This window comes from Zalophus californianus, chromosome 17 (genome assembly GCF_009762305.2).
Source record: "Zalophus californianus isolate mZalCal1 chromosome 17, mZalCal1.pri.v2, whole genome shotgun sequence".
Taxonomy (NCBI): Eukaryota; Metazoa; Chordata; class Mammalia; order Carnivora; family Otariidae; genus Zalophus; species Zalophus californianus.
This window is the reverse complement of record NC_045611.1, coordinates 58,277,381-58,294,768: the sequence shown is the minus strand read 5'-3', so window position 1 is coordinate 58,294,768 and position 17,388 is coordinate 58,277,381. Positions and strand designations below refer to the sequence as shown.

Below are 17,388 nucleotides of genomic sequence, written 5' to 3'. Positions count from 1 at the left end.
CGTTAAGTGTCTGCCTTCGGCTCAGGTTATGATCCCAGGGTCCTGGGATCAAGCCGAACATCAGGCTCCCTGCTGCGTGGGAAGCCTGCTTCTCCCTCTCCCACTCCCCCTGCTTGTGTTCCCTCTCTCACCGTGTCTCTGTCAGATAAATAAATAAAATCTTAAAAAAAAAATAGAGTCATATTGATAACAATACGTTAATTGTAGGAGACCTCAATACTCCACTCTCAGCAATGGACAGATCATCTAAGCAGAAAATCAACAAGGAAACAAGACCTTTGAATGACACACTGGACCAGATGGGCCTCATAGATATATACTGAACATTCCACCCTAAAACAACAGAATACTCATTCTTCTCGAGCGCACATGGAACTTTCTCCAGAATAGACCACCTCCTGGGTCACAAATCAGGTCTCAACCAATACCAAAAGATGGAGATTATTCCCTGCCTATTCTCAGACCACAATGCTTTAAAACTGGAACTCAATCACAAGAAAAAATTTGGCAGAAATTTAAACACTTGGAAGCTAAAGACCACTCTGCTCAAGAATGTTTGGGCCAACCAGGAAATCAAAGAACTTAAACAATTCATGGAAATCAATGAGAACAAAAACACATTGGTCCAAAACCTGTGTGATACTGCAAAGGCGGTCCTAAGGGGGAAATATATAGCCATCCAAGCCTCACTCAAAAAAACAGAAAAATCCCAAATTCACCAACTCTACAACTTAAAGAACTAGAGAAAAAGGAACAAACAATGCCTAAGCCACACATTAGAAGAGAAATAATAAAATTAGAGCAGAGGTCAATGAATTAGAAACCAGAAACAGTAGATCAGCTCAACGAAACTAGAAGTCGGTTCTTTGAAAGAATAAGATCGATAAACCACCAGCCAGACTTATCCAAAAAAGGACCCAAATTAATAAAATTATGAATGAAAGGGGAGAGATCATATCTTACACGAAGGAAATAGAAAAAAAATTATTAGAAATTATTATCAACAACTATATGTCAATAAACTGAGCAATCTGGATAAAATGGATGCCTTCCTGGAAACCTATAAGCTGCCAAGACTGAAACAGGAAGAAACTGACAACCTGAACAGGCCAATAACCAGCAACGAGATTGAAACAGTGATCAAAAACCTCCCCAAAAAACAAGAGTCCAGGGCCTGACGGATTTCCTGGGGAATTCTACCAAACATTCAAAGAAGAAATAATACCTATTCTACTGAAGCTGTTTCAAAAAATAGAAACAGGGAAAACTTCCAAACTCATTCTATGAGGCCAGCGTTACCTTAATCCCCAAACCAGGCAAAGACCCCATCAAAAAGGAGAATTTCAGACCAATAACCGTGATGAATATGGATTCCAAAATCCTCAGCAAAATCCTAGCTAATAGGATCCCACAATACATTAAAAGGATGACCCACCATGACCGAGTGGGATTTATCCCTGGGATGCAAGGGTGGTTCAACATTCGCAAATCAATCAGTGTGATAGATCACGTTAATAAGAGGAGGGAGAAGAACCATATGGTCCTCTCAATTGATGCAGAAAAAGCATTTGACAAAATACAACATCCTTTCCTGATTAAAACTCTTCAGAGTATACGGATAGAGGGAACATTCCTCAAGTTCATAACATCCATCTATGAAAAACCCACAGCGAATATCATCCTTAATGGGGAAAAGCTGAGAGCCTTTCCATTAAGATCAGGAACACTTCAAGGATGACCACTCTCGCCATTATTGTTCAACAGAGTACTAGAAGTCCTAGCAACAGCAATCAGACAACAAAAAGAAATAAAAGGTATTCAAACTGGCAAAGAAGAAGTCAAACTCTCTCTTTTCGCAGACATGATACTTTATGCAGAAAACCCAAAAGACTCCACCCCCAAATTACTAGAACTTATACAGCAATTCAGTAATGTGACAGGATACAGAATCAATGCACAGAAATCAGTTGCTTTCTTATACATTAACAATGCAACTGTAAAAAGAGAAATTTGAGAAACGATTCCGTTTACAATAGCACCAAAAACCATAAGATACCTCAGAATAAACCTAACCAAAGAGGTAAAGGATCTCTACTCTAGGAGCTACAGAACACTCATGAAAGAAACTGAAGACACAAAAAGATGGAAAAATATTCCATGCTCATGGATCGGAAGAAGAAACATTGTTAAAATGTCTATGCTACCCAGAGCAATCTATACCTTCAATGCCATCCCGATCAAACTTCCACTGACATTTTTCAAAGTGCTGGAACAAACAATCCTAAAATTTGTATGGAATCAGAAAAGACCCTGAATCACCAAGAAATGTTGAAAAAGAAAAACAAAGCTGGGGGCATCATGTTGCCCGATTTCAAGCTATATTACAAAGCTGTGATCACGAAGACAGCATGGTACTCACACAAAAACAGACATATAGACCAGTGGAACAGAATAGAGAGCCCAGATATGGACCCTCAACTCTATGGTCAAATAATCTTTGACAAAGCAGGAAAAAACATGCAATGGAAAAAAGCCTCTTCAATAAATGGTGCTGGGAAAACTGGACAGCCACACGGAGAAGAAGGAAACTCGACCATTCTCTATCACCATCCACAAAGATAAAATGGATGAAAGACTTTAATGTGAGACAGGACTCTATCAAAATCCTAGAAGGGAACATAGGCAGTAGCCTCTTTGACATCGGCCACAGCAACTTCTTTCAAGATACATCTCCAAAAGCTAGTGAAACAAAAGCAAATATGGAACTTTTGGGACTTCGTCAAGATAAAAAGCTTTTGCACAGCAAAGGAAACAGTCAACAAAACAAAGAGGCAACCCACAGAATGGGAGAAGATATTTGCAAATGACACCACAGATAAAGGGCAGGTATTCAAGACCTATAAAGAATTTCTCAAACTCAAAACCCAAAAAACAAATATTCAAGTCAAAACATGGGCAGAGGATATGAACCGACACTTCTCCAAAGAAGACATACAAATAGCTAACAGATACATGAAAAAATGTTAATTATCATTAGCCATCAGGGAATTTCAAATCAAAACCACATTGAGATACCACCTTACACCCGTTAGAATGGCAAAAATGGACAGGGAAAGAAACAACAAATGTTGGAGAGGTTGGGGAGAAAGGGGAACCCTCTTACACTGTTGGTGGGAATGCAAGTTGGTACAGCCATTTTGGAAAAGTGTGGAGGTTCCTTCAAAAGTTAATAATAGAGCTACCCTATGACCCAGCACTTGCACTCCTGGGTATTTACCCCAAAGACACAGACGTAGTGAAAAGAAGGGCCATATGCACCCCAATGTTCATAGCAGCAATGTCCTCAATAGCCAAACTGTGGAAAGAGCCGAGATGCCCTTCAACAGATGAATGGATAAAGAAGATGTGGTCCATATATACAATGGAATATTACTCAGCCATCAGAAAGGATGAATACCCCACTTCTACATCAACATGGATGGGACTGGAGGAGATGATGCTACGTGAAGTAAGTCAAGCAGAGAAAGTCAATTATCATATGGTTTCACTTATTTGTGGAACATCAGGAATAGCAGGGAGGACATTAGGAGAAGGAAGGGAAAAGTTGGGGGGGAAGTGGAGGGAGAGATGAACCATGAGAGACTATGGACTCTGAGGAACAAACTGTGGGTTCTAGAGGGGAGGGGGTAGGGGGATGGGTTAGCCCGGTGATGGGTATTAAGGAGGGCACGTACTGCATGGAGCACTGGGTGTTATACGAAAACAGTGTATCATGGATCAACACCTCAAAAAGTAATGATGAGTTTTATGGTGACTAACATAATAAAATTTTTTTAAAAATTTCAAAAGCAAAATTGGGAGCTATAGAATCCCTAAGGATCAGCAGTAGAGACCAACAGTAGGAAAACATGAAGCTAAAATATAAGAGGTATGCATCAACCATAAATAAGAGCCTATTAAAGTAATGACATAAAAAGCAAAAACGGAATTCAGCATGTAGAAGACAACACATGTGGTCTCCAGCATCAGGACGGTATGGGTAGCTCTGGTCTCTGGGGGAATTTGCAGTAACCATTGGGGGTGTGAATACACGGCGCTCTCTGGTGGTGCCTGTGCAGGAGCAGCACCGTGGGACCACTGGATCAGACCATGAGGCCAATAAACATGGCATCAGAGATGCACCACAAGAAGACAAGACTTGTATTAGGACCTAAGGATGAGCAAAACCATTTGCCTTGGGTATGGTTGTATGTGTCCTGTAGACCAGTAACTTTCACAGGAACATAGATATTAATCAAGACACTGGAGATCCACCAGATGATCAGGAAGGACCAATGACCTTGGGGGTTCATCCCTCCCGCTGTCCTGGGGAAGACAACAACATACTGAAAGGTGCTCAGGACACCGGTGGAGCACAAGGTGGTGCTGCAAGCCATTTGGTGGATGTAATGGACAAGTGTACACCCAAGAGTGGACAGGGGTTGCCTAAAGACAAAAGCCGCCACTGTGAGTGGAATGGAATCTCAGTGGAGAGAAGAACCAAGAGATTGGCTACAGCCATGTGGGTGAGCATCATGTTGAAGAGCCTCTGCTTGTGTCCGTGCCAGACTGGAGGGACCTTACGGGAGAAGAGGACACTGGCAAAGACCCAACCCCAATCTGTACGAACAAGACCATTTTCAGAGCCTCTTCCCCTGTGGTTCTTAGGGCGTTGTTCTGAAAAGGGCTTCAGAGGGGCCTGGAGTGAAGAGTAGGCTGTTAGTCCCAGCATAAGGACTCTTCTTAGTTCTAGGACCTTTTCTTCTGAAAAGGGAGAAACAGTCACATTCCACAGGAGACTCGACTCGGAGAGCACGTCGTGGACACAAATTTCATATTATTATTTTGTATTTCTATTGACTTTTATGTTCTGACTCCCCATCAGAATATGAAGTCCACGAACTTAGGAAGCACGCCTGTCTTGGTCAAAAATACAGTTGACACATAATGGGTATAAAATGAATATGTATTTTATAAATGAATATGTGGAAGGAGACAATAATACAGTGTACCCTCTTTATAATTCATTGCCATCCTGTCTGCCATTATAACGCATTAATAAAGTTATATGGAAATGCAAAAAACAACACACATGTTATAAGATTAACTAATATTGCAAGGAATACATATTCAACTTTTGAATTATGGATATTCCTCTTTATTTACACTTAGCACATCGACTGGAAGTGCACATCCTATTGCTAGGTCACAAGGAAAGACTGGTAATTCCCAAAGCCCTACCTATAGCTCTCAGTTCTAGACCTATATATTCAACTGCATACATCTTTACCTCCTTACATCCCACCGGCGTTTTAAACCCAATATACCTGAACTGAATGCACCCTGTATTACCCTCCTCCTACCGGACTTGTATGACATCCCCAAATCTGATCCTCCATTTGAATCTGTCCTGTAAATGGTGTCACCATCTACTCATTTACTTAAGCCAGATAATTATCCTTGATTCATCCTTTTCCATTATCTCTCACATCTCCATTTGATTGCTATTTTTAAGTCAATTTGCTTTCATTATGGCAATACCTCTTAACTACCTTGCCTCTAATCTCTCTGCTCCTGAGGACTCGATATTATATATTAGAGTGACAGGACACAAAACGCTTTTCAAAAAATCAGTAGCCATTTCAATACACAACATGCCCCTCCAATGTGTTCAGATATTCCATTCAGTAGAGAAAATATCCCTACTGGCCAAAGAATTCCATTTATTAATAATTCCACAGACTGTAACTTGTTGAGAAGTCAGTTCCCAGAGAGGTTTTTCAAAGTGGTCTCCCACCCACCTCAGGCCACACAAAAAAGTAAACACTACTCAAAACCACCAATCAAGACAGGTACTAAAGAGGGCACTTCTTACTTTGGAAAACAGTGTGGAGGTTCCTCAAAAAGTTAAAAATAGAGCTACCCTATGACCCAGCAATTGCACTCCTGGGTATTTACCCCAAAGACACAAATGTAGTGAAAAGAAGGGCCATACGCTCCCCAGTGTTCATAGCAGCAATGTCCGCAACAGCCAAACTCTGGAAAGAGCCGAGATGCCCTTCAACAGACGAATGGATAAAGAAGATATGGTCCATATATACAATGGAATATTACTCAGCCGTCAGAAAGGATGAATTCCCAACTTGTACATCCACATGGATGGAACTGGAGGGGATGATGCTAAGTGAAATAAGTCAAGCAGAGAAAGTCAATGATCATATGGTTTCACTTATTTGTGGAACATCAGGAATAGCAGGGAGGACATTAGGAGAAGGAAGGGAAAATGAAGGGGGGGAAATCGGAGGGGGAGATGAACCATGAGAGACTATGGACTCTGAGAAACAAACTGAGGGTTTTAGAGGGAAGGGGGCTGGCGGGATGTGTGAGCCCTGTGATGGGTATTAAGGAGGGCACGTACTGCATGGACCACTGGGTGTTATGTGCAAACAATGAATCATGGATCACTACATCCAACAAACAGTATGGAGGTTCCTCAAAAAGTTGAAAATAGAGCTACCATATGACCCAGCAATTGCACTCCTGGGTATTTACCCCAAAGATACAAATGTAGGGATACGAAGGGGTACGTGCACCCCGATGTTTATAGCAGCAATGTCCACAATAGCCAAACTATGGAAAGAGCCAAGATGTCCAAGGACAGATGAATGCATAAAGAAGATGTGGTGTATATATATACAATAGAATAGTATGCAGCCATCAAAAGGAATGAAGTCTTGCCATTTGCAACAACGTGGATGAAACTGGAGGGTATTATGCTGAGCGAAATAAGTCAATCAGAGAAAGACATGTATTATATGACCTCACAGATATGAGGAATTCTTAATCTCAGGAAACAAACTGAGGGTTTCTGGAGTTGGGGGGGGGTGGGAGGGATGGTGTGGCTGGGTGACAGACATTGGGGAGGTATGTGCTATGGTGAGCGCTGTGAATTGTGTAAGACTGTTGAATCACAGACTTGTACTTCTGAAACAAACAATACATTATATGTCAAAAAAAAAGATAGCAGGAAGGGAAGAATGAAGGGGGGAAATCGGAGGGGGAGACGAACCATGAGAGACTATGGACTCTGAGAAACAAACTGAGGGTTCTGGAGGGGAGGGGGGTGAGGGGATGGGTTAGCCTGGTGATGGGTACTAAAGAGGGCATGTTCTGCGTGGAGCACTGGGTGTTATGCACAAACAATGAATCATGGAACACTACATCAAAAACTAATGAGGTACTGTATGGTGACTAACATAAGATAATTTTAAAAAGAAAAAAAATCAACTTCTATTTCCATGAGAAAAAATAACCTACTGAATTGCCTCAAAAAAAAAAAAAAAAGAAAGAAAGAAAGAAGGAAAGAGAGCACTTCTTGTGATGAGCACTGGGTGTTGTATGTAAGTGATGACTGAATTCTACTCCTGAAACCAGTATTACACTGTATGTGAAGTAACAATTTTTTTTAAAAACCTATCAAGTTGTACACCTTCACTATAAACAATTTTACTAGTCAATTACACCTCAATAAAGCTAGTAAAACTGGTCTATCATTAAAGCATTGCACAGATTGAGTTACATCTCTTTGAGCTTTTGAGTTTCTACATTTTCTGAGTCTTTGATTCTCATTTATAGAATCCAGAACCAATTAAACTAGATACCTTAGCTCAAAAGCAACCATAGCACATTTGGGTGGACCATTAAAATAAAGACTGCTCTGAGCCCTTATGAGTGAAAAAGAAGGTTCTGTGACATACAAGAGAAAGACGGACCTATTCTGGTAAAAGGTGTGAAGCCTTCCAAAGGCAATAACCCTAACTGTTACTGTAGGAATCAGAAGCCACAGTGAGAAAGGAAAAATAAATGATATTGAGCAAAACATCTCCGAGTTTCTTGCTCTTTGGGAAAACTGGGTCCATGTTAGGCGACTGTTGTGTAGACAAGACAGGAAACAGCACAGTGAGTACCTTGTGACCATCGGCTCTGGACTCACCCAGTACGGGTTTTGTTTCGTATTCCCCACTCTTCAATGATAATTAATGGTGCTGGGACATTAGGACACATCCTTGAGCTCTGAGAACCTGTTCTCTCATTTGTGACATGGCAATGACAGTGGAACCGTGGGTCAGAGGCTTAATCCTTGAGCAGACGAAGATTCCATCCTCTGCATCCTGAAAGCTCTTACTGTGGGTTACAATCATCCACTTACAAGCTTAGTCCCACCTGGGGAGCGTCAGTCACCACTCTGTGCATCTGTCTTCTCATTGAAAAGTAAAGTTTGCTTTAATATGGAACACCACTCAAACCTCATGTGGATACGCACGGTGGATTTCATGTCGATTATTGATCACAATGGCTAGAACAAAGTTCTCATTAAGTGGTGAGAAGAATTATTTGTATGATAGGGGTTGTTGCCTTGTTTTGATTACCTGCCACTACCAGGGATTAAAGGGAAGAATGATGACACGTAAAATGGGAAGAACAGGCTAGCTGCATTCCAACACTCACACTATTTTGTGTGCCTTGAAAATGAACCAGAGTTCATCTTACTAAAATTTTCTCTCTGCACTTGCTGCATGAAGTTAAACAAAAATAGAAGGGCCCTTTTCTACTTATTTAAAGTATGAGCAATACCCCAACTTTCAACACTGGACAGATCATCAGACAGAGTTTCAGTAAGGAAGCATTGCCCCCAAAACGCACAATAGACCCCCTCGACCTACAGACATCCTGACCATACGTCCAACAGTGGCAGAGTACACCTGCTTCCACGCACACACAGAGTACAGGAAAGATCATAGGTTAGGTCCCAAAACACGTCTTAACAGATTTACGAAGACTGACATCATATCGAGTATCTTCTGGCCACAATGGCATGAAACTAGTGATCGGTAACAGCAGGAAAACCGGAAAATTCACAAACATGCACAGATTCAACAACACACTCCTGAACAACCCATGGGGCAAAGAAGAAATCAAAGGGAAACCACGAAATACTCTGAGACAAGCTTAAGGGGAAACACAACACACTAAACGTAGGGGATTCAGCAAAAACCATTCTAAGAGGAATGTTTACAGCGATAAACACCTACCTTAAGAAAGAAGAAAGATATCTGCACCTGGCTGGCTTAGACGGTGGAGCACACAACACTTGGTCTCCAGTGTGTAAGTTCGAGCCCTGTGTTGGGTGTATTGATTACTTAAAATCTTTACCAAAAAAAAAAAAAAAGAGGAGGAGGAGGAAGGGGAGAAGAAACAATGATCTCAACAAACCACCTCAGTTTATACCTCAAGGAATAAAAAAAGAACTCAGCCCACAGTACTTAGAGGGAAGTAACAAATGTCAGAGCAGAAATAATGAAACAAACCAGAAAAATAGAAACGGTTGGTGCAACCCAAAAGAGCTGGCTTTTGGAAGAGATTCTCATTTCTCTACTCACCACTGGCAGGAGCGTGAGGCGGGACATCCACGGTCAGGCAGCCAACTGCGTTTCCCACTCCTCTCCCATCCATTCCTATAGTCAGCTGAATTCACTTCCCTACAAAGAACCAGAGACGTGTTTTCACGTCATCACACAACCCACGTTCATTCTCCTCCTGGAAGCCCCTCCTCCCATCACCTCCCATGTCTCACACCTTCTCCAGCTCCAGCCCACCCAGCTGCACCTGCTCACAGACGCCTGACCGCCATTCTCCATCATCATATCCCTGTTTGTTTCTTTACTCCTACAGCTTTTCTCTTCCCCCTACACTGAGCTGGGTGAGGAGTCGTCTCCTGATCCACTGGTAGATACTTCAGCCATAGTGTCTGGACACAGGGAGCAAACAGCACCTCCTACTGTTCCGTATCACCTCCAACAACAGCAGGAGGAAATACAGCAAGGTTATGCTGGTCTCTCCTTTGAATTATAATGACCTGCAAATTCCCTGGCACCCTGGCACTCCAGGGTGCTGGGTTTTACTGTAGCCTCAACGGATCCCATGGAACCTTCCTTACTGGCAAAAGTTTTGACTTGAGTCTCATGCAGTAAGTCCTCCTATGACTCCTCTAGAAACCCTACTCTGTGCTCCCTAATTCACACCTCCACCCAGCTGTGGCATAGATGCAGCTGCTCAGAGTGAGGCAGTGTTGGCGTGCATCCTGCCCAATCCATGTTGGTGCCCAACCACATCCCCAAGTTCCTGCTCTCCTGGGTTTTGCCCTGAACAGAAGGAACCACTCACCTGGCTGGTCTTTGCTCCAGAGCTCTGTGCAGGGAAGTGTCAATCACAACGAGCCACAGTTACAGGGACAGGGTTCCTGGACCCAATCTCCCCACAGAGATGCCCTTACCATGTCAGCTGTAGACTTGGTGACCCTCTGCATGGAGAGCCTGGGGCATCTCCAGTGAGGAGCTAATTTAATCCCCAGTGCAAATCACCATCACTCTCTTCAGATGATTAAGGACAGTTGTTGGCAATTAACAAGAAGATTGGGGTGGGGGTAGCCAAAGAGCTGGCATAAAAATGTTTTCTAGCTCCCTGTGGAAAACCATATTCAGAATCAAAGTTGTAATCAGGAGTTAAAGGGACACGGAAAGGCACCTCAAGGACTCGGGGAACAAGATGTGACCACTCCGCTCATGCTCTCTCTCTAGCTCTTGCTCTCTGTCTCTCAAATCAATAAATGAAATATTTTTTAAAAGGAGAAGGGGGTGTGCCTGGATGAGTCTAGATTAAGCGTCTGCCTTTGGCTCAGATTGTGATTCTGGGGTCCTGGGATCAAGTCCCCCATCAGGCTCCCTGCTTACCTCATGTTTTTTTATTCTACTTTTAGGGCTAATTCTTTAATACTATATTTCACCCACAATATTTTATATCAGTTTGAACATTTATAATTTCAAACACTAACATTTGTCCATTAAAATATAAATTTTAGGGGAACCTGGATGGCTCAGTCGGTTAAGCGGCTGCCTTTGGCTCAGGTCATGATCTCAGGGTCCTGGGATCCAGCCCCGCATCAGGCTCCCTGCTCAGCGGGGAGTCTGCTTCTCCCTCTCCCTCTGCCCCTCCCCCTGCTCGTGGTCTTTCTCTCAGTCTCTCTCAAATAAATAATAAATCTTTAAAAAATAAAATAAAATAAAACAAAATACAAATTTTAGGGACCCCTGGCTGGCTCAGTCGGAGGAACTTGCAACTCTTGATCTTGGGGTCGGGCGTTCAAGCCCCACATTGGGTGTAGAGATTACTTAAATATATATTTTTAACATTTTATTTATTTATTTGACAGTGAGAGACACAGCAAGAGAGGGAACACAAGCAGGGGGAGTGGGAGAGGGAGAAGCAGGCTTCCCGCCGAGCAGGGAGCCCGATGCAGGGCTCGATCCCAGGACCCAGGGACCATGACCTGAGCCGAAGCAGACACAACTGAGCCACCCAGGTGCCTACTTAAATATTTTTTAAAAATTAAAACACTGTTTTTTGTCTTCTAAAAAGAATTATCTTTAAATTTAATTTTATTATGTTATGTTAGTCACCATATAGCAAGTACATCATTAGTTTTTGATGTAGTGATCCATGATTGTTTTCTTATAACACCCAGTGCTCCATGCAGTACGTGCCCTCCTTAATACCCATCACCGGGCTAACCCATCTCCCCACCACCCTCCCCTCTAAAATCCTCAGTTTGTTTCTCAGAGTCCATAGTCTCTCATGGTTCGTCTCCCCCTCCGATTTCCCCCCCTTCATTTTTCCCTTCCTTCTCCTTATGTCCTCCTTGCTATTCCTTATGTTCCGCAAAGAAGTGAAACCATATGATAATTGACTTTTTTGAGGAACCTCCACAGTTTTCCAAAGTGGCTGTACCAAGTTGCATTCCCACCAACAGTGTAAGAGGGTTCCCCTTTCTCCACAACCTCTCCAACAGAAGACATGACCAGACACTTCTCAAAAGACATATAAATACCTAACAGACACAGGAAAAAATGTTCATCATCATTAGCCATCAGGGAAATTCAAATCAAAACCCCATTGAGATACCACCTTACACCAGTTAGAATGGCAAAAATGGACAAAATTAATACATTTAAAAAAATAAAATACAAATTTTAATGGACGTTTTCAAGCACGCAAAACTGTAGACAATGGTATCACAACCTCCCCTTACACACACACCCTTCAGGAACACCTTGTCTACTTAAACCATCATTTACACTGAGCAGATCTAGTTTCATCTGTATCTCCCTTATATTTCCTTCCCCTGGAGAATGATTATACTCTCTTGGCTGTTCCTGTTAACAGACATCGCTATGATGATGCATTCATGGGATGAAAACCTTTATCAGTTAATGCATTCAAAGAGGAATGAACAACTGGGGAGAGCTCACCATAGGAGTGTCACATCATCGCTTCTATGTTGCCTTTTGGAATGTCCCAGTCGACCACTTCAAACCTCCTCACTCCAATTGTACAGGGAAACTAATTAAGCATCAAGTACAAGCATTATAAAGAAGATAATGATCATTTGAGAGCATGAATAAAGCAGAAATGTTAGAAAATGGCACCGTGGTTGATGTGGTTGGATCTCTGCTCTGATTCATAAAATGTTGAATGACCTAACGGATTGTGTATTTTACTGTCAGGAACGTAAGATCTCATAGCCCAGAGGTAAATTTGTATGCTTTAATAAAAAGGAGAAACATATGGGTAATCTGTTACAGTCACTATAACAAGAACAATTTCCCCAATAATTGTGGACCTGTGCTTATCTGGGTCAATAGCAATGATTTCGGTTCTGCAGATGTCCTTTTGCCTGTGGTAACATTTGATGTGGTCAGACCCACCATCTCCCTTAGTTCCCTTCGCTTGCTTTCCAGAGAGCTACGCTCATCACATTTTCCTTCTACAGAGCCAATTACTTACGGAGATAGGATTTGGTGTCAGTTGCAGAGACTTATTATCCAATCATTTACTCGTGCCAAAGATTTGGTGATCTCCATGTACACTTCCCCTAGAGGGCTCACAGGTGTTTGAACTTGGAGGTTCTCTCAAGTGCCAAAACTAGAAGAATCTGGAGTTAAGACCTCTTGTTCCAGTAAAATTGTGTGTGGAACCAAGAGGACCCTGCCCATCACAGCCACATGAAAATGCTGAGCCCAAGACCTGTCCTTGGATGGTTCAAAGCTGTGTGTTCTGTGGATTGGAAAGTGTGGGATACGGGAGGGGGTGGAAGTCAGGGCAGAAACTGTCTTGGCCATTGGATGGCCAGATGTGAGGGCTGAAATGAACTCCCACCAAAAACTACTTTGGGGCTGAAGTAAAATGGATCCTTCTAGATCTGGCCACAAGAAAATGTCAGAGAATTAGAAAAAAAAAAAACCACTATGAAATCATTTTTTTCTATGGTGGTTGACAATTGATGATATTCTAATTCCATCATTCCTTCTATGTTTACTAGTTGCTACCAGACCCTTCTGTCCTTGGATGCTGGCTCTGCCACTCCAGCTGTGCAATCTTGGGCAAATGAAAGAGTTCTTCGTTTGCCTCTCCCCCCCACCATGTTCATTTGTTTTGTTTCTTAAATTCCACATATGAGTAAAATCATATGGTATTCGTCTTTCTCTGACTTATCTCACTTAGCACAGTACTTTATAGCTCTATCCATGTCATTGCAAATGGCAAGCTTTCATTCCTTTTTGTGGTTAAATAATATTCCATCATATATATGTAAATGAAAAGCTTCTGCACCGTGAAGGAAACAATCAACAAAACCAAAAGGCAACCTACAGAATGGGAGAAGATATTTGCAAATGACCTATCTGATAAAGGGTTAATATCCAAAATATATAAAGAACTTCTAAAACTTAACACCCCCAAAACAAATATTCCAGTTAACAAATGGGCAGAAGACATGAATACACATTTTCCAAAAAAGACATACAGATGGTTCCAGACACAAGACAAGATGCTCAACATCACTGATTATCAGGGAAAAAATACAAATCAAAACTACAATGAGATGTCACCTCCCACCAGTCAGAATGGCTAGAATTAACACCACAGGAAACAACAGGTGTTGGTGAGGATGCGGAGAAAGGGGAGCCCTCTTACACTGTTGGGTGGGTATGCAAACTGGTATAGCCACTCTAGAAAATAGTATGGATGTTCCTCCCTACCCCTTTTTTCATGACTCCTTCTTCTAGAATATAAACTTTGTTCATGCTGGCAATCGCTTACTGGATTCCTCTGGGGCCAGATATATCCCAGAACAACTTGAGATTTTACAGACAATTCTAGAATAGAATTTTATGTAATACTAAGGGGGTTAGTATTACAATGAATATTTCTACAGAAAAATATATGAATAGACTATAAAGAGTTGTTTTAGTTCTAGTTGTCATGTGTTGAAATTTATCGAGTTCTAAAAAAACTACAGTCTTCAATCGTATATTGAGCTACTTTGTTTTTTCTGACTATTTCTGCCCATCTCCACCTTTTTGTAGTTTTATGCCTTACTTTTGATATATATCCCCATCTTTTGCCATATCTCAACCATCTGAAATACTGTTTTTCTAGCAAATTCTCCAGAATGGTGAAAAAGATCTTATATCATTGGAACAAATGAGAAATAGAGATACAAGAACTCATCGTCTGCCATCTTGAAAGAAGTAGACCAGAAAACATGAGTAGTAAACCTCCTTTTCTGAGATTTTTTTCCTTGTGTTCTCAAGAACATCACATCTGACATGACACCTAGCATAGCTGCTTATTGTTAAAGTAATTAGAAGTTCCTTGCTCTTATCGAGTCAGTCGCTCTGGCCCAGATGAGTCTGGAACTTCCATATTTAACTCAAAACCATAAGGTTGAGAGTGTTATGACCTCATTCCCCAGACTGTGAAATACAAGTTGAAAAAAATCTAGAGAATTGGGCCACCATTGTGGGGCAAAAGTTGTCCGTCCAGAATAATAACCCAGATGTATCTGACTCCAAATACCATGCCTTCAGCTATTATGCTTTGCTGTACTTTCCCCTTCAGGTGTGTTTTGACAACATACTCAGGTCAAAACTTCTATATGACAGGCTTGTCTAAACCGACTTGCACCCGTGACTCAAGAAAAAAATCTGGATGGAGCAAAGCATCACACAGTATTTTCATCACATCATTGCTCAGTAGGTTCTTACAGAAGGTCACTTTTTCCAGTGTCTTGCTGCTCAGGAGGGGAGTGAGGCAATTTCTTCACACGCACTAGCTTGCAACTCACACCTCCCAGCGTAAGAGGCAGTCATGCAAATTGAGGATGCCCAGGTTTTCAAGCCGTCCCTCTTTTAGGTAAAACTAGACCCAACCAAGTCAGAGGACAACTACTTAAAACAGGCAATAAATGGGTCTCCATGCTTCTGATCCTGCCCTACTCCAGTTCTCAAAGGTCACATGTGGGTCCATGTGAAGATTCAGGAAGGGTTGTGAGTGGACCCACCTTCACCAGCACTCATTACCGTGTGTCACAGATCTAAGTCAGGCGTCAGGCGACCCACCTGATCAAGACAACCGCGCTTGCCGTCACACTTGCAATGACTTCGTTTTCCTACAGCCTCTGATGCCCCACATGACCTGGCCCTTGACTTCCTGACTTTGTCCAACTTGCTACTCGTGGCTCACTCTATACCATCCTCCCTAATCTCTTCAGTCTTCCTCAAATCCTCCAAGCACATTCCTGCTTTAGCACCTGTGCTCTTGCCCTCATCTCTGCTTAACACGTTTTCCCCAGATATCTGCGTAGTTAGCTATCTCACTTCATCAGCCTGTCTCTTAAAGTTCACCTCTTTAATGAGGACTTTGCTGACCACTGTACCTTCAACTACCTAGTACTGTCTACTGTACTTCAGGCATTGTGCTAGGTTCCTAGGATACGGCAGAAAACAAGAAACGGGATGGAATTCTCGTGGGTAGAAATAAACGAACAAGGAACGTGGCAGGGATGCCCACTCTCACCTCTGCTGTTCAACATAGTACTAGACGTCCCAGCCTCGCAATCAGACGACAAAAAGAAATAAAAGGCATCTGAATAGGCAAAGAAGTCACTCTCACTCTTTGCAGCTGACATGATACTTTATGGGGAAAACCCAAAAGACCCACCCCAAAATGGCTAGAACTCATACAGGAATTCAGCCACGTGATAGCAATAAGGGAAAAATGAAGGGGAGGAAATCGGATGGGGAGACTAACCATGAGAGACTGTGGACTCTGAGAAACAAACTGAGGGTTCTAGAGGGGAGGAGGGTGGGGGGATGGGTTAGCCTGGTAATGGGTATTAAAGAGGGCACATTCTGCATGGAGCACTGGGTGTTATGCACAAACAATGAATCATGGAACACTACATCCAAAACTAATGATGTAATGTATGGTGATTAACATAAATAAAATAAAAGGATATGGAATCAATGCACAGAAATCAGTTGCATTCCTGTACACTAATAATGAAACAGAAGAAAGAGAAATTAAGGAGTCAATCTCATTTACAATTGCACCCAAAACCATAAGATACCTAGGAATAAACCTAATCGAAGAGGTAAAATATCTGTACTCTAAAAACTACAGAACACTTATGAAGGAAATGGAGGAAGACACAAAGAAATGGAAAAACAGCCCATGCTCATGGATTGGAAGAATATTGTTAAAATGTCTATGCTGCCCTTTGATAAGACGAAACAACATTAGAATAATTGGGATCCCAGAAGAAGAAAGAGAGAGAGGGGCAGAAGGTATATTGGAGCAAATAATAGCAGAGAACTTCCCTAATGTGAGGAAGGAAACAGGCATCAAAATCCAGGAGGCACAGAGAACCCCTCTCAAAATCAATAAAAATAGGTCAACACCCCGACATCTAATAGTAAAACTTACGAGTCTCAGAGACAAAGAAAATCCTGAAAGCAGCTCGGGAGAAGAGATATGTAACCTACAATGGTAAAAATATTAGATTGGCAACAGACCTATCCACAGAGACCTGGCAGGCCAGAAAGGACTGGCAAGATATCTTCAGAGCACTAAACGAGAAAAATATGCAGCCAAGAATACTATATCCAGCTAGGCTGTCATTGAAAATAGAAGGAGAGATAAAAAGCTTCCAGAACAAACAAAAACTAAAGGAATTTGCAAACACAAAACCAGCCCTCCAAGAAATATTGAAAGGGGTCCTCTAAGCAAAGAGAGAACCTAAAAGCAGCAAAGATTAGAAAGAAACAGGGACAACATACAGTAACAGTCACCTTACAGGCAATACAATGGCACTAAATTCATACCTTTCAATAGTTACCCTGAATGTAAATGGGCTCAATGCCCCAATCAAAAGACACAGGCTATCAGATTGGA

The 17,388-nt window shown here is 41.9% G+C and overlaps 1 pseudogene; it reads right to left on the bottom strand.

The window, feature by feature from the left end:
* Positions 1-3,879: 3,879 nt before the first annotated feature.
* Positions 3,880-9,506, bottom strand: LOC118355944 (annotated as a pseudogene).
* Positions 9,507-17,388: the final 7,882 nt, after the last annotated feature.